Source organism: Choloepus didactylus, chromosome 6 (genome assembly GCF_015220235.1).
Source record: "Choloepus didactylus isolate mChoDid1 chromosome 6, mChoDid1.pri, whole genome shotgun sequence".
Taxonomy (NCBI): Eukaryota; Metazoa; Chordata; class Mammalia; order Pilosa; family Megalonychidae; genus Choloepus; species Choloepus didactylus.
The window spans coordinates 43,399,771-43,418,520 of NC_051312.1; the positions used below are offsets into that span (position 1 = coordinate 43,399,771).

Sequence of the window (18,750 nt, forward strand, 5' to 3'; positions counted from 1 at the left end):
CCAAATCACCTAGAAATTAAACTTCAGGAACACAGAGATTTTTGTCATTTTGTTTACAGCTGTGTCCCCAGCACCTAGAACAGAATGTGGCACATAGTAGCTGCTCAATAAATATTTGCTGTTAAACAATTCCCTAGGAAGAAGGAATGGAAAGCCAGAGTATTTACAGAAGAACTCATGCTATACTCTGCAGTCTCATGTCCTCTACGCATGAATTCATGTAGCAATTGTATCATTTCTGACACAGAAAAAATAACCTGGGATTTTTAGGGCCTTTTGCAAGAAAAACATGAGGCCCCCAGAGAGTCAATATAGAACTGAGAAGTGGCCTTGTGGGCCACAGTGCTCCTCATGCCAACCGAGGGCAGCTCCCTCCCAGCCAAGCTCCGTGACTCTCAGGTTTATTACCTGCAGGGGCAGAGACGCAGAGAGGCCCCCTCCTGACATGCGGGACCTCCACACCCCAATCGATAAGCCACTCTTCCAGCTAACTGAAATCCAATGTCAAGATGCCAGCAGTGAATCTTCTTTTCATGCCTGAGACGATCTTAAAAATCAATAAACAGTAGAAGGACAAGGCCAAGTATTTTTCTTTCTATTGTTTTTCAATATTTGTTTAATTGGTCATCCTGGTCAAGCCCTCTGAAGAGGTCAAAGGATCAAGGGCTTCAGGTGAAAACAGAGCAGGTGTGCAATTGACATCATTCAAGGCTAAAGGTACAGCCAGGTGGGTTGGGAGACAATTAGCAGAGAGACCAGGCACTGTGGCTTTACTGGTATTTGCCAGAGTGCAGGGTACAGGAATGACCTACAGATTACAAAACTCAAAGAATAAAACATAGCAAGTTGCACCAAAAACGATGGTTGGCAGAGGCCGGGACAAGAGAAATGCGAGTTGGATGTGCAACAGGCTGCTCCTCACAGCACACGGTGATGTCGTGGATCTATGAATACCCCTTCTTTTTTTTAGGGAGAGATGTCCCCACATTCTATTACTCTGCCCTGTTTAGCATGCTGAGATGACAGAGGAGCAGGTTGTCACTGGGGTATGGATTGATTGTCACCCCAATGATTCAATCATTAAGTCCTGTCAATTTTACTCCAAAATAATCCTTGATCGGGTCCATTCTCTCCATCTCCACTGTTACCAATTTGGCTCAGTCACCATCACCACTTGCCTAGACTTGTGAAACTGCTTCCTAAGAGGCCTTCCTGTCTGAGTTCTGCTTTCCCCCAATCTCTTCCCCAGCAGTCTGTGCACAAAAGGTAATGTTGCCTCTTCTTGACCAAAGAGGGATGTAAAAGGAAATGACATAAGCTACAGTGGCAGAGAGATTCCAAAAGGAGCTGAGAGGTCACTCTGGTGGGCACTCTTACACACAATATAGACAACCCTTTGTAGGTTCTAATGAATTGGAGTAGCTAGCAGTAAATACCTGAAACTATCAAACTACAACCCAGAACCCATAAATCTTGAAGACGATTGTATAAAAATGTAGCTTATGAGGGGTGACAATGGGATTGGGAAAGCCATAAGGACCACACTCCCCTTTGTCTAGTCTGTGGATGGATGAGTAGAAAAATGGGGGAAGGAGAAAAACAAACAAAGGCACCCAGTGTTCTTTTTTACTTTAATTGCTCTTTTTCACTTTAATTATTATTCTTGTTATTTTTGTGTGTGTGGTAATGAAGGTGTCAGAGATTGATTTTAGTGATGAATGCACAACTATGTAATGGTACTGTGAACAATCGAATGTACTATTTGTTTTGTATGACTGCATGGTATGTGAATATATCTCAATAAAATGAATTAAAAAAGAAAGATAATGTTGCCTAGTGGTCAAGGAACATGGGCTCTAGAGGCAGGTTGCCTGGGTTTGAATCCTGCCTCCTCTAGATATGCGACCTTGGGCAGGTTATGTAACTTTTTTGCACCTCAGTTTGCTCATCTTTAAAACCAAGATGCTTATTTTTACTTAATCTGGTAAAATCACTGTAGGGATCTTAAAAATCTGATACAGAGGAAGTGCTTACAACAATGGCTGCCTTGTACTAATAGCTCAATACCTATAAATTAGCACCTTTCTAAAATGCAATCCCCCATCTTACACGTTCATGGTTGCCCACAATGTTAGGACAAAGCCCAAACTCACACACCTGCCTTACAAGACTCTTCAAGACCTGTTCATTTCTCCCACCTCACCTATCAGGAATCCCTGGTTCACACTCCGTAGTCCAGTCAGATTAAATGTCTTTTTGGTCCTCCAGCACAGGAACACACACGCCGGAGCACCCTCCCCAAAGTTTTTTCCCATTCCCCATCCATCAACCACTTATTTCTCAGGTATTAGATAAGATAATATTTTCTTTGGGAAGCTTCTCTCACCCATCAATTTCCAAGTAGGAGCCCTCCTTTGTGTTCCTATGGTACCGCTCCTTCTCCATCAATGCACTTGCTTCTTTGAATTTTTAAGTTTTTATTGTGAAAAATTTCACCCAGAAAAGCCAAATAAGCAAAAAGAATAGTACAATAGTACAGTCAGCTCTCATGTATTCCCAATGATTGGGAATATTTTGCCATATTTGCTTCCACTGTGTGTGTATGTATAAGTATGCATATGTGGGTGTTTATTTTGTTTCCAAGCAAATTACAGACACTATGACATTTCATCCCTAAACATTTCAACTTGCATCTCTAAAACAGAAAAAAAAAGCTGAAGGGTATTCTTCCACTATTCTGGTTTCCTAATGCTGCCCTTTTGCAAAATACCAGAAATGGATGGGCTTTTATAAAGGGGGTTTATTTGGTTACAAAGCTACAGTCTTAAGGCCACAAAGTGTCCAAGGTAAGTCATCAACAATAGGGTACCTTCACTAAAGAATGGCCATTGGCGTCCGGAAAACATCTGTTAGCTGGGAAGGCAAGTGGCTGGCATCTGCTCTGGAGCCCTGGTTTCAAAATGGCTTTCTCCCACGATGTTCCTCTCTAGGTGTCTGCTTGCTCCTGGGTTGTGTTCTCCAAAATGTCTCTGTAAGCTGCAGCTCCTCCAAAATGTCACTCTCAGTTGCTCTGAGGTCCTCTGTCTGTGAACTCCTCCAGTGATCCAATTAACACCCACCCTGAATGGGTGTCTGCTTGCTCCTGGGTTGTGTTCTCCAAAATGTCTCTGTAAGCTGCAGCTCCTCCAAAATGTCACTCTCAGTTGCTCTGAGGTCCTCTGTCTGTGAACTCCTCCAGTGATCCAATTAACACCCACCCTGAATGGGCGGGGTAACACCTCCATGGAAATTATCTGATCAAACGTTTCACTCACAGTTGATTGAGTTACATCTCCATGGAAACACTCAATCAAAGAATTCCAATATGATCAATACTAATACATGTGTCCCCACAAGATTGCATCAAAGAATATGGCTTTTTCTGGGGGACATAATATATACAAACCGGCACACCCACCCAAACCACAATACCAATATCACACCTGAAAATTTAACAATAATTCTCTATTATCATTTAAACACCCAGTCCCTATTCAAATTTACCCAGTTATTCCCAATTTCCCTTTTAGAGTCTTTCTGCTACATTGCATTTCAATTGCTCCTTTTCTTTTTCCTCTATTGGGCTATAAATTCTGGGAGGAGTGGAATGTGTCCCCTTTACTTTCCAATCTTCAGCACCCAGCTCATGACAGGCCCTCAGTACATATTTGTTGAAAGGAGGAACAACCCCCATACCCCACTTTCTCCAGCTATGAAGGGTCTCTGGTCCACTCCCAATCCTAGTAGAACTGCCCCACTACACACACACATGCACACACTACACACGTGGGTTACTGGCATACCATCCCTTTGGTTGTCCAAGTCAGAAATGAGGGGCATTCCAGACTCCTCCCTTGGCTGACCCCACAATGGCTTCCACACTCACTCCAGCCTAACACTTCCACCTTTTTATTCCCTGGGTTAGGGCTTTGGTTTAGCCCGTCATTATTCTTTGCCTGTCTCCCTGAGTCTTGACCTCTGTATTAGCCAGGGTTCTCCAGGGAAGCAGAACCAACAGAATATATATATGTGTGTGTGTGTGTGTGTGCATGTGCGTGTGTGTGTGTGTGTATAATGGGATTTATTTTAGGAATTGGCTAACACAACCATGGGGATTTGCTAGTCTGAATTCCTCAGGGCAGGCCACAAGCTGGGAACTCTGATAAAAGTTTCGATGAATTCACCAAGAAAAGCTGGCTGGCTGAACTTCAGTTCTTCTAACTGCTCTATTTCTGAGCAAATTTGGAAAGAAAAGGTTTTGGTCTGGCTCTTCAGCATCCCTTGCCCATCTGAGTCTTGCCTCCAGGGTTTCAAAGTGCCCCTGTCCTGCCTCAGTTCACTCCCTTAAAAGGCAAACCCACATAGGGCACTTATCTGCTTAAAGCCTTTCTGTGTCCCCACCTGGGCTCAGCCTAATCCGGAAGGTCCCTACCTTCTCCCTTCTCCTCCTCCTGCCCCTGACCTCCCTTGACCTCAGGCCTGTGCTTGAGCCATTTGCTAGTGTAATGGTTTGAAGCTGAATGTACCCCAGAAAAGGCCATGTTCTTTTGATCCATTCCGGTAGGTGCAGACATATTGTGGGTGGGAACTTTGGATTAGGTTCTTTCAGTTGAGATGTGACCCCACTCATTCAGGGTGGGTCTGGGTCTTAAACCCCTTGCTGGAGCCCTTTTATAAGAAGATAAAGGACACACAGAAAGAGCCCAGAGAGCTCAGAGAAGCCCCAGAGAAGCTGAGAGACAAGGACACACCCACAGAAGCTGAGAGAGGAAGCCGCTGAAGGCGGACACTAACCCAGGAGAGAAGGACCAGCAGATGCCGGCCATGTGCCTTCCCATGTGACAGAGATGTCCCAGATGCCAGCAGCCTTTCTTCAGAGAAGGTATCATCCTGTTGATGCCTTAATTTTCATGGCCTTAAAACTGCAAATTTGTAAGCTAATAAATCCCCATTGTAAAAGCCAACTGATTTCTGGTATATTACATTCTGGCAGCTTTAGCAAACCAGAACAGTGAGTCTCCAAGTACACCAAGTCTTTCCATGCCTCCATTCCCTTGATTCAAAATGCTTTTCTTCCAGTGCCTCACCTTCCTCTGAAAACCAGGAGAGAAGCTAAGATGTCACTTTTTCCAGGGCCCATTCAATGACCTGCAGAGGTCTTGGGCATAATAGGTGTTTGTTAAATAATTGCTGAGTAGGTGAATAGAAATATCACCCCTCCTTCCTCCCTGATCTGAGTCAGCCCTAGCCTATTCCAGTCCTGTTTTCATGAGGCCTCACCCACTCCAGCCCTGCCCCCCTTGCCCTGCTGCCAGATGAACCCAGGACACAGCCTTGGCACACAGTTTCCAAAAGGCTGCCAGCCTTCCTGGTTGTAGCGTAGGAAATTTTGCAAGGATGGGCAACAGGCCTGTACTTTTTTATTTTTGAAGGAAAAAAAAAAAAGAAAAACCTAAACAAAAGTTTTCTTAGGCATAAATATCTTTATTTTTCAACTCTTTAGGTAAAGTAACTCTTAGGAGACAGAGGGCTCGCTGATATGGCCCCTTAAACTTCAAATACAATTTTCAGAATAGAATACTGCTTTTATGCACTTCTATCAAAAAGTTATAGACTTCTTCATTATTCCACTGATTAAGTTATACTGGGGAGGCAGGCAGAGGATTTTCAAGCCATCTTGAAAATCTCCTTGGAAAGGGAGTGCAACTCTTACTCACCCCCATTGCTGGCCCTGCATCTCAATGGAGCACAAGCAGGGATGAGTTTCTGACCTTCAGAACATTTTGCTAAGAAGAAAAGTTTTACCAGGCACAGATAAAAATCCAGCAGGCAAAAGTTCTAATAACCCTGTGGGGTGAGAGCCCAGAGAAGGATAGAGTGGAGAGGGTTGGATCCTGGGCCCCAGATCACATAAACCCAGAGCAGAATCTCCACTTCCTCACCTACTAGCTGAGTGTACCATCTTGGGCAAGTTCCTCAGCTTTTCTGAGCTTCTCCTTCAGCTATATGTGGGTAGTAATGACTTTCCCATAGGGTTCTTTACGAAAGTTAATTGAGAAACTGTATGGGTAGCAGGATGTAAAAACTACTTTGTTTTCAGTTCAGGCTGAAGCCACAGGAAAATAGAGGACACGTTCTACAGTAAGGTGTGCCGCCATCATGGTGGACTTGCAAAAGAAGTGGCATAAAACCGGTTTTCCCCTTACGTGACCATATCTAGTCCACAGAAGAGTTTGGAGGATCTAAGGAAAATTGAGAGTAGTAGAATTTTGGAATGCACAATAGGTGTATGCAAAAGCCAGTTTCCCACTTCTTCTCACTAAGAATGTGTCCCTGGAGCTTGGGTTCCAATTCTTGCTTGAGAGATCCAAAGCTTAAGAGAGGGATGGGGTGGCAAGGAGAGTGAGGAGGAGTGGTAGCTTTGACCTGGTCAGGGTAAAGAAGGTAGAGTATTTTCTCCAAGCCTCAGTCATCCCAGGGAGGTTCTTTAAAGAGGCCCCCAGGAGAAGCAGAAACTTTTCAGCAAAAAGAAGGCAGCAGCACCACACATGCCCAGGGAAAGAGGAAAGAGTCTTAACCAACCATCTCCAAGGGACCAGCAGTTCAGAGATCCCCAAAGATGAGGAAGGAGGATGTTCTCTGAAGTATCCACAAAGGTGTACTAGGAGATGAAGAATTAGGTTCAAACACCCACCAGCCCAGCCAGTGGGATGCCAGCTTACCACAGCATGTCAGGTAAGAACTTCCTGATTCTCTCCTTTCTGCCTCTCCACCCCTCCCCTCAATCGCTGAAGAGTCAGAATCCTCAGTGAGCAAGATGAGCGGGGCAGGGGGAAGCACAAGGTGGGAGTCAAGAAGCTGCCCGCAGCCCCCCTTTCCAGCTCCAGGCCCCCGGGGAGAAGGGACAGAAGCCTCAACTTGGAAGGAACTTTGAAGGTTTGGGTTATTCCACTTGACTGGACATATCAGTTACAACTGTGACAATGTTGTAATTTGAAGTTTCTAAGGAACTTTTTATTCCCAAAGAGTGATGAGAAGAGCTAGGACTTTCCCGGATTTTCATCTATTGGTAGGTGTGGTAGATTGCACCATGTCCCCCACAATGACGTGCTCAAGTCCTAACCTCGGTTCCTATGGATATGGGCTCATTTGTAAAAAGAATAGTCAAAAGTCTGATGTGGATGAGGCCAAAGTAAATCAGAGTTGGCCTTAATCCAATATGACTGGGGTCCTTGTAAGGAGAAGAAATCTAGACAGAAACAAAGACTGAGCGGGAGTAGGAGCAAGGAGAAAGCGGGACACAGATGATCAAGCCACCACCAGAACTCTGCTCCTGGGGAAACATGGCCTGGCCACTCCTTGATTTTGGACTTCCAGCATCCAAAACTATGAGACAACAAATTTCTATTGTTTAAGCCAACCAGTTTGTGGTATTTGTTATAGTGGCCCTGACAAACTAAAATAGCTGGGTAAGGGAGGGAGGCACTGAAAAAATTAAGGGGGTGGCGGTGATAGGGAAAAATCAAGGTGGCTCTCTGAGTACATCCATGAGTCCTGTGCATTTAATATACCTCCCTCTTATGTGGCAACTTAGCACAGCGTATGGCCAAGTAGGAGATACTATTCATAGAGCAATTATTATCATTTCAAATTTCTTAACCGTCACCATCGAGCAACCCCATTTCCTTAAGGCAAGACAAAACAACAAACCATTCAAAAACTCCCACACTCCTTGAACTGACAACTCGAGTGCAGATGTTCTGCAAAACCAGGAGCAGAAAGCCACCCTCTGTACCTCATGACCCAGAGAAAAAGATACACTCTAAACCAGCTGCAGGGCTTTGAAGGCCAGAGAGTCACATACAATTCCAAAAAAAGCTGAGTTGAAGTCCCAGCTCTGTCATTTAATAGCTGTGTGATCCTGAGCACCTCTATTAAATGAAGTACTCCTCTGTACTTCAATTTCCTCACCTATAAAATGGGGATAATAAAAATATGCATCTGAGGTAGACTGAATTGTATACCCCTGTTTAGACATATTCTTGGTCTTCGTCCACATTTTGGTAGGTGTGGACCATATAAAGAAGATCTCTTCAAGATGTTACTTCAGTTAAGGTGTGGCCCAACTGAATCAGGTTGGGTTTTTATCTGGATTACTGGAGTCTTTTATAAACAGAGTGGAAGTCAAAAAGAGAAAGCTGCTGGAAACAAGAAGCCAGAAGTCAATAGAACCCAGAAGAGAAAGGAGAAGACACTGCCATGTGCACTGTCATGTTATGGAAAAGCCAAGGACCAAGGATCACCAGCCCCAGAAGGCCACAGTCTCACCTTGATTTTGGACTAATTGTAGCCTGAAAACCATAAGCCATTAAATTCTCTCTGTTCGAGTCAACCCAATTGTATGACATTTGTTTTAGCAGCCAGGAAACTAAAACACCATCCCACAGGGTTATCATGTGGAATAAATGAGGAAATCCATGCAAAACACGTAGATCAGTGCCTGGCACAGGGCAAAGCATTCAGCACACATGATTATTATTATACCACAGTGCTATTCGAAGTGAACCCTGTGATGACCTTGGTTTATTAACACCAAGTACATTTATACAAGAGACATGTTGGTTAAAGGCACGGATTCTAGAGCCAGACTGCCTAGGTTTGAATCAAGTAAGAATGCCAGGCACATTGTATAAGTGTTTGCTGTTATTGTTATAATAAGTAAGATGCAAATAGTAACATATATGCAATACATATAGAAAGAGCTCAATAGATAGCTATTATTAAGGGAATGATCCCCCTGAATAAACCCATATGGACCTTGAAGATTTTGGCCACTCAAGGACATCTGAGGCATTGACTGGGGGTCAGACAGGTAGAGCATTTCCCCTGGCTGCCAAACAAGCCAGGGACTTGACTTGAGCTGATTTTGTTTGTTTGTTTACCAGTAGACAGTGGCTCTCAACAAACAGGATATCCTGAACCCAGAAACCCATCCTCCTTGAGCTGGACCCATAGTCCAGGCCATCGCCCCCTCCCCAGCAGCTCTCAGCCTCTCACTTGTGTTACCTGGTCTGGTTCCTTCCTGCAGGGCAGGCCCCACCTAGCAGGGTAGAGAAGAGGTACCACAGCCTTCCAGCCTCCTGAGAAGGTGACATTTTGACAGGTCCGGCTCTCTCTGGGCCTGGCTCATCACTCGGTCCGTTCGTTCCCACTGACCTGGGCCCCGGGGAACCAGGGACCGGTAGGGAAGCAGGTGTAAACTGCAACAAGCGGATAGCACTTCCCCAACACTCCCACAGGAAATAATTGTTTAGCCGATTTCAGAACTGAAAAAAAAAAGTGTAACATTGGAGAAAGGAGGGTGAAGTGCCGTTCAAGGCCATTGTTACAGCCGTTGCTCTGTGTATCAGGGAAACAAAGGGCCTGTGTGTGGAGGACAATGCTGTTGTGTTAGGAGCCACTGTTACTCCTGGGGATGGGAGGATGAGAAAGGAGGCCACCGTGCCTTCCTGGGTCTGATGTGCGCTCACTTCACTAATCGTCACTGCCAGGCCAGCCAGAGCTGGGAGAGGAGCGGGGGACACACAGCCCATGGCATTCTGTAACGGGGTCACTACCCTCCAGGGGTGCCAGCCTTATGCATAGCAAATCCCAAATGCCCCTCTCTCCCCCTCTCCTCTTCTCTTACTGGCTTTTAAAGACCCATCACAAGTTAGAACTGGAAGAATCATAGCTATCATCTCCAAACAGGTCTGTCACCTCCTCCCACTCCAACTCCTGGCTTTCATGCTTGGGCACCTGGCTGAGACCAATCTCCAACCATGTAACAAGTTAGATGTAGTTGTTGAAGCCAGACCAATGGTTAGGTAGCACCCATTGAACCTCCACAGTGGAGCAGACACTATGCTACAAGCAAACTCACAAAATGACCTCATTTGCTCCTGCCTTCAAATCTTGGCTCTGCCACTTATTACCCATGTGACTACAAGTTTTTTCACTGAGCCTTAGCTTTCCCATCTGTAAATTGTTTACTCTTGGGTTACTGCGAGGACTAAATGAGTTAAGGCAAGCCTGCAAAGCTCTTAGAACAGTGCTTGGCTCATAAAAGGCGCTTGGGAAGCATGAATGACAGGTCACACATCAACATTAAACTCCCAGCTCACATGGAGTCATGAGGAGATGGTACAGAGATGTCTGGAGACCCTGGATCCCAAATACCTGCATCCAGACTTGCCAGCTACTATGGCCTAAATTAACCCCATTAGGTCCCTGAGGGAAGTCAGGCACTAACAAAAACATGCTCTGGAACCAGGTAGGTGACATAAAGTGCACAGGGGGCCAAAAGTAGCAATACAGGGTCTAGCAGGGACAGTGAGGATGTGGGGAGCCCACTGCTCAGCTCCAGCTGAGGGCTGCAAGGTGGGGAGGTGGGAAGAGAGTGGCTAGGCCTGCTGATTTTTAAAGAAGAGTCAGATATATAGATTTTTATTTCATTTCCTAATTTTAAAACACGGTATAGACCAAGCACAACATTATTAGTGCAGAGAGAGCCCCAAACCATGCCACTTGTGACGTCTGATCTGGACACAGAGGGCATTTCCGAGCCAGAGCATGCCTGTTAACACTCAGGGATTTTGTCCCCAACGTGCCTGCAGTTTGGTGAGCTAATTAGGCCATTTTAAGGACACTCATCAGCCTAGAGCAGAAGACACAAGATTTAAAAGACTGCGTAGCATTTGTAACCCACCCTCAACTCAGTCTATGAGGTGATGGGGAGGAAAAGGGAAATAAGGAAATGAAGGAGGAGGGGCAGTTTCTCCCTAAAGGACAATAGGCCCTTGGGCTATTCCATCTCCTTCAGGCATTCCTCCACAAAAGAAGGCAGCCCAGGCCCTATGGTGGAACCAAAGGGGAGTTTGTGGTGGAACCAAACCAGGGGTTTAAGCCCCCATAATCTCCATCAACCACTTCAAATGAACTTAAGTCATTGAAGTAACAAAAGCACTTTCTATGCAAATGCAACTTCAAAATAAGATTGCTCACAGTGAGACACAACTTCACACCCCCCCCTGGGATGAATTTAACCAAAAAGGCAGATAATAACAAGTGTTGGTGAGAATGTGGAGAAATTAGAGCCTTCAAACACTGCTAGTGGGAATGTAAAATGGTGCAGCCACTTTGAAACAAAGTGGCAGCACCTCAAAAGTTTAAACACTGAGTTACCATATGACCCAGCAATTCCCCTCCTAGGTATATATTCAAAAGACTTGAAAATATACATTCATACAAAAGCCTGCAGCAAATATTAATAAGGAGCATTATTCAGAAGAGCCAAAAGGTGGAAACAATCCTAATGTCCATCAACTAATGAATGGATAAACAAAATGTGATATATCCATACTATGGAATATTATTCAGCCATAAAAAGGAATAAAGTACTTCTGGGGAAGATGGCAGAGTAGGGAGCTCCAGGACTCAGTCCTTCCACCAAAACAACTATTAAACAGGCAGAAACTGTTTGAAACAACTATTTTGAAACTCCACAGCCAGAAGAACGTTATACAACATCCAGGGAAGAGGGCAAGGAAGAAGCTGATGAATTATGGTAAAAAACTGTAAATTTCTCTCTCTGTGCAATGGCTTCCAGTGCCCATCCCCCACTCCTGCAGCAGGCCACTGAGGGGTCTAGTCCCTGGTAGCTGCTAGTGACTGAAAGGCACAAAAAAATCCTCTCCCTCAAGAACATGGGTGGGCACGGCTGATCACTGATCATGGCTTCACTGGGGCCCAGCTCTGAGGTTGAAGGTGAAAGGATGGGGGAAAATACACCATACAAGTATTAACAAAGGAGAGCTGGGGTGGCTATATTAATATCAAATAATAGTGACTTTAAATAAAAAACAGTTATGAAGGACAAAGATGGTCATTAAATACTGATAAAGGGGAAATTTAAGCAGTAACAATTATAGATATATATATATTCTCCTAACAGGAGAGCCCCAAAATATATGAAGCAAATATTGACAGTTTGAAGGAATTGAGTGTTCTACATTAATAGTACACTTTAACACACCACTCTCAATAACGGATAGAACATCTAGTTGGAAGATCGGTAAGAAAGTACAGGACCCAAATGATACACTAAACCAATGAGACCTAGCAGACATATATAGAACACTGAACCCAGTGAAAACAGGATGCACATTCTTCTCAAGTGCACATGGATCATTCTCCAGGAAAGATCATATATTGGGCCACAAAACAAGTGTGAATAAATTTAAAAATATTGAAATCATACAATGTATACTTTCTGGAATGAAGCTAGAAATAAAAAACAGAGCTCCCTGTTTTTGAAAAGGAAAGTAGACAACATGGAAATTAGACAACATACACTTAAACATCAATGGGTTAAAGAGGAAATCAGAAAGGAAATTAGGAAACATCTTGAGGTGAATGAATATGCAATACAACATACCAAAACTTATGGGATGCAGTGAAGCCAGTGCTGAGAGGGAAATTTATAGCTCTAAATGGTTACATTAAAAAAGGAGAAAGACTTCAAGGCAGATACCTAACCTTAAAACTGGCAACAGTAGAAAAAGAAGAGCAAACCAAATCCAAAATGAGCAAAAGGAAGGAAATAACAAAGATCAGAGCAAAGATAAATGAAATAGAAAACAAAACAAAACAAAAAACAATAAAGAAAAATCAACATAAACAAACATTAGTTCTTTGAAAAGATCAATAAAATTGACAAAGTTTAGCTAGACAGATGAGGGGAAAAAAAGAGAGGATCCAAATAATGAAAATCAGAAATGAGAAGGGGGACATTACTACCAATCCCACTGAAATATAAAGGACTATAAGTGTGTACTGTGAACGACTGTATGGCAATAAATTAGGTAACCTGGATAAAATAGAAAAAATTCTTAGAAACACACAAACTACCTACATTGAGTCAAGAAGCAATAGAGCTCAACAAACCAATTACTAGTAAAGAGATTGAATCAGTAATTAAAAACCTCCCAAAAAAGAAAAGCCCAGGACCAGATAGATAGCTTCACAACATTCCAAGGCTCAATTACAATTCTGCACAAACTCTTCCAAAAAAATTGGAGAGGAGGGAACACTCCCTAACTCATTCTACAAGGCCAACATCACCCTCATACCAAGGCAATATAATACCACAAGAAAAGAAAACTACAGACCAAAATCTCTTATGACTATAGACATAAAAATCCTCAACAAAATACTAGCAAACTGAATCCAACAGCATATTAAAAGAATTATACACCATGATCAAATGGAATTTATCTCTGGTATGATTCAGTGTAAGAAAATCAATAAACGTAATATACCATATCAACAGAATGTAGGATAAAAGACACATGATTACCTCAATCAATGAAGAAAAGGCATTTGAAAAAATATAGTACTCTTTCTTGATGAAAAAACATAGAACACTTAGGAATAGAAGGAAACTTCCTCAACACGATAAAGGGCATAAATGATATGTCCATAGCTAACATCCTACTTAACAGTAAAAAACTGAAAGTTTTTCCTTCAAGATTAAAAGCAAGACAAGGATGCTCACTGTCACCCTGTTATTCAACATAGTACTGGAAGTTCCTGCTAGAGCAATTAAGCAAGAAAAAGAAATAAAAGTCATCCAAATTGGAAAGGAAGAAGTAAAACTTTCCCTTTTTGTGGATGATATGATCCTATATATAGAAACCCCTGAAAAATTCACAACAAAGCTCCTAGAGGTAATAAATGAATTCAACAACATGGCAGGGTAAAGAATCAACACTCCAAAATCAGTAATGTTTTTATACAAAAGCAATGAACAACTGAAAGAAGAAATCAAGAAAAATTTGCCATTCACAATAGCAACTAAAAGAATCAAATATCTAGGAATAAATCTAACCAAGGATGTAAAGGACTTATACATAGAAAACTACAAAACAGTGCTAAAAGAAATTAAAGAAGACCTAAAGAAATGGAAGGATAGACTGTGTTCTAGGATTGGAAGACTAAATATTGTTGAGATGTCAACTCTTCCCAAAGCAATTTACAGATTTGATGCAATCCCAATAAAAATTCCAACAGCCTTCTTTGCAGAAATGGAAAAGCCAATCATCAACTTCATATGGAAGGGTAAAGTGCCCCAAATAGCTAAAGCCATCTTGAAAAAGAAGAATGAAGTTGGAGGACTCACATTTCCTGACTTAAAACATATCATAATAATCAAAACTGTATGGTACTGGCACAAGGACAGACATACAGACCAATAGAATAGAACTGAGAGTTCAGAAATCAACCCTCACATATATGGTTAACTGACTTTCGACAAGGTGACAAAGACCACTCATAATTGAAAGAATAGTCTCTTCAACAAATTGTGCTGGAAAAAGTGTATGTCCATTTGCAAAAAAAAAGGAGAACCCCTATTTCATATCATATGCAAAAATCAACTCAAAATATTCCAAAGACCTTAATATAAGAGCTAGAACCATCAAACTCCTAGAAGAAAACATAGGGAAGCATCTTCAGGACCTTGTACTAGGCAATGATTTCGTAGATTTTACACCCACAGCACAAGCAACAAAAGAAAAAAATAGATAAATGGGATCTCATCAAAATTAAAAACATTTATTCCTTAAAAAACTTTACCATGAAAGTAAAAAGACAACCTATACAATGGGAGAAAACATTTGGAATCACATATCCAATAAAGGATTAATATACAGTATATCTAAAGAAATCTTTCAACTTAATAACAGAAAGACAAGCAACCCAATTTAAAAAATGGGCGAAAGACCTGAACAGAAATCTCTCAAAAAAAGAATATACATAAATGGCCAGAAAGTACATGAAAAGATGCTCAACTTCATTAGCCATCAGGGAAATGTAAATCAAAACCACAATGAGATTTCATTTCACACCCATTAGAATAGCTGCTGTTAAAAAAAAAAATGGAATATGAAAAGTGTTGGAGAGGATTTGGAGAAATGGGAACACTCATTCATTGCTGGCAGCAATGTAAAAGGTGCAGCTGCTGTGGAAGACAGTTTGGCAGTTCTTTAGAAAGCTAAGTATAGAACTACCTTATGACCTGGCAATCCCACTACTAGGTGTATAACCCAAAAGAACTGAAAACAGGAACTCAAACAGATATTTACATACTGATGTTCATAGTAGCATTATTAACAATTGCCAAAAGATGGAAGCAACCCAAGTGTCCATCAACTGATGAATGGATAAATAAAATGTGGTATATACATACAATGGAATATTATTCAGCTGTAAAAAGGAATGAAGTCCTGAAACATGCCACAACATGGATAAACCTGGACAATATCATGTTGAGTGAAATAAGACAGACATAAAAGTAAAATATTGTATGATCTCACTGATTTGAAATAATTAGGATAAGCAAATTCATAGAGTTATAATCTAGAATATAAGTTACCAGGGGATCGAGGGGGTGGGGATAGAGAATGGTAAACTAAGGCTTAAAATGTACAGGGTTCCTATTTGGAACCATGGAAATGTTTTGGTGATGAATGGTGGTGATGGTAGCACAACACTGTGAGTGCATTAACAGCACTGAAATATATATCTGAATATGATTAAAAGGGGAAATGTTAGATTGTATATAAGGTAACAGAAAATTAAAAAAAAAAAAAAAACCCATAGAACTACACTACACAAATAGTGAACTCTGGGTTAAACCATGAACTTTGATTAATGGAGTGGTTGTGAAAGGGTGATATCATCAGTTGTAATGGGTGTTCCACACCAAGGCAAGGTGTTGGTGGAGTGTGGAAATCCTGTACTTCATGCATGATTGTTCTGTAAACCCAAAACTTCTCTAATAATAATTAAAAAAGGAATGAAGTATGGATACATGCTATAATATGCTATAATATGGATGTGTAACCAAGAGTTAAGAATTAACAAATACTTATGATTACTGAATCATTATATAGATGCTTTCCTTACTTTCTCATATATTGTAAAATGACCAAAGGGAAATGCTTAAGGTTGCTGAACTGTGGCCCACTGCCTTGATCTTTGAAAATGATTGCATAACTATATATCCTTTACCTTATGACTGTAAAAACCTTGTGACTGGCCCCCATTTGTACCACCTAATCTTGTTTTTCTACTTTAGAGTCTTATCACAAAAGATAGCCCCAAATGTTTATCAATGAATGAACTTGAGTCAGCTTAGAACTAGTAAACCCAATTCCTAAACTATCCAGACGAAGCTGGATCTAACCAAAATGGGCCCTCTCAACATGTGCGATAGCTTAAACTTTAAACTATAAGTGACCTATATCTCATTATAATACTAAAAATCACACCTATCATCATCTTCTTATATACAGTCTGTGACTAAGCATGTAATCAATCTGAGCATGCTCAATAATTAGATTATCTCTAATTTTGAGCAATTGTATTTATTATCCTAAAACTTGTCCATCTTTTGATACTATAAAATTATCAGAGTTACTACAATTGGGGGAGACAGATTTTTAGGCTGAATGGCCATCTGATCTCCTGTTTCCTGCTTAGCAATAAACTCTTTGAAACCCTGGTGCCTCAGGAATTGGTCATTTGGGTGCATTGTGCAGAGAACCCACTGCTTTGGATCTGTATCAAATGAATCTTGAAATATGCCAGGTGAAGCTAAGCCAGCTTGGCAGATGAAATCACTGCCCTCCCCTCTATGTGAGATCCGACACCCCCAGGTGTAAATCCCCCTGGCAACGTGGAACATGACTTCCAGGGAGGAATCTGGAGCCAGCATCATGGGATGGAGAACATCTTCTTGACCAAAAGGGGGATGTGAAAGGAAATGAAATAAGCTTCAGTGGCTGAGAGATTCCATAAGGAGCCAAGAGGTCACTATGGTGGGCACTCTTATGCACAATATAGACAACCCTTTTTAGGTTCTAATGAATTGGAATAGTTAGCAGTAAATACCTGAAACTATCAAACTACAACCCAGAACCTCTGAACCTTGAAGATGATTGTATAACAATGTAGCTTATGAGGGGTAACAATGTGATTGGGAAAGCCATGTGGATCACACTCCCCTTTGTCCAGTGTATGGATGGATGAGTAGAAAAACAGGGGCAAAAAAAAAAAGGCACCCAGTGTTCTTTTATACTTTAATTGTTCTTTTTCACTTTAATTTTTATTCTTATTACTTTTGTGTGTGTGGTAATGAAAATGTTCAAAAATTAATTTTGGTGATGAATGCACAACTATATGGTGGTACTGTGAACAATTGATTGTATGCTTTGTATGACTGCATGGTATGTGAATATATCTCAATAAAACTGAATTTAAAAAAAAGAAATATGCTAGGTGAAAGAAACCAGTACAAAAGACCACATATCATATAATTCTATTTATTTATAGGCAAACCTATAGAATTAGCAAATAGGTTAGTGTTTGCCTAGGACTGGGAGTGATGGGGGATTGGGAAGTGATAGTTAAAGGGCATGAGGTTTCTTCTAGGGGTGATGAAATGTTCTAAAATTGATTGTAGTGATGTTTGCACAACTCTGTGAATACACTAAAATCTAATGATTTGTACACTTGAAATGGGTGAATTGTATGGAATGTGAATTATATTTAAGTAAAGCTGTTACCAAAAAGTAAAACAAAACAAAAAAGCAAAATTGCTGCCTTTAAAAACCTCTATTAAAAAGTTCTCTTATCCATATCTCTCTCTTCACATCAGCTCCACTGGAGAAAACAGAACCAGAGCTCAAAAAGATGGTTTCCCTTCAAAGGCTCAGGGCTCAAACTAAGGTGACCACCTGGCCTGGCTTGCCTGGAACTCTCTCAGTTTTAGCAACGAAACTCCTGTGTCTGAGAATTCCATCATTCCTGGGCAATCTGGGATTGTTGGTCATACTAGTGCAAATGCTTTCCCATAGTACTTGGAAATCTATGCCCTTCAGTGTTGCCAATTGCTGGAATTCAGTCTCTCCATACCAACAGGCCGCCCCCCTTTGGGGTATAAGTCATCCTTGAGCTCCCCCTAGGGGTCAAAAGGTAGAATTACTATTGTTGTTCCAGTTTTACAGATGAGAAAACTGAGGTTCAGAGAGGTGAAGTAACTTGCCAGGAGCACATAGGAGCGAGGAACTGAACCCAAGTCCATTTCCAAAGCCACTAAGACCTTTCCACTCACCTTGTGTCTCTCACCATATCACTGGGCTGACTGTCCAGGAACACGTTTAACTTCTTCTTGCCACCTAGGGAACGTAGTCAGACATCCAAACAAAAGTGAGTTTTCAGTTATGGAAAGCAAAAAGATGTAGTATATTTGGTGGTTAACAGGACAGACTCTGGAACCAGACTGCCCACGTGTGAATCTTGGCTTTGCCACTCATTAGCTGTGTGACATTAGACAAGCTGCTTAACCTCTCTGTGCCTCAGTTTCTCTATCTGTAAAATGGGTATAATTGTAGGACAGTGTGTGTGTATATACATATATATATATATCACATAGTACTATTATGAGAAGTAAATAAATCAATAAGTGTAAGAGAATTAGGACACAGTCTGGCACATAGCATATTCATAGCATATTGAATAAATGAAAGTAAGCACCAATTCATATACGCAGAATTGATTATACCTAATAAAAATCAGGCAGTGGGCTCAAGCTATGCAAGTTGACTTTCT

The 18,750-nt window shown here is 41.5% G+C and overlaps 1 protein-coding gene across 1 annotated transcript in view; it reads right to left on the bottom strand.

Annotated features, from left to right (window-relative positions):
* The window catches only part of PRR5L (proline rich 5 like), a 171,489-nt gene extending 162,147 nt beyond the window's left edge, over nt 1-9,342 (bottom strand). The window contains exon 1 of the mRNA XM_037840121.1: nt 9,106-9,342. The gene's annotated coding sequence lies outside the window, so the exon portion shown is untranslated. The remainder of the gene's footprint in view (nt 1-9,105) is intronic.
* Nucleotides 9,343-18,750: the final 9,408 nt, after the last annotated feature.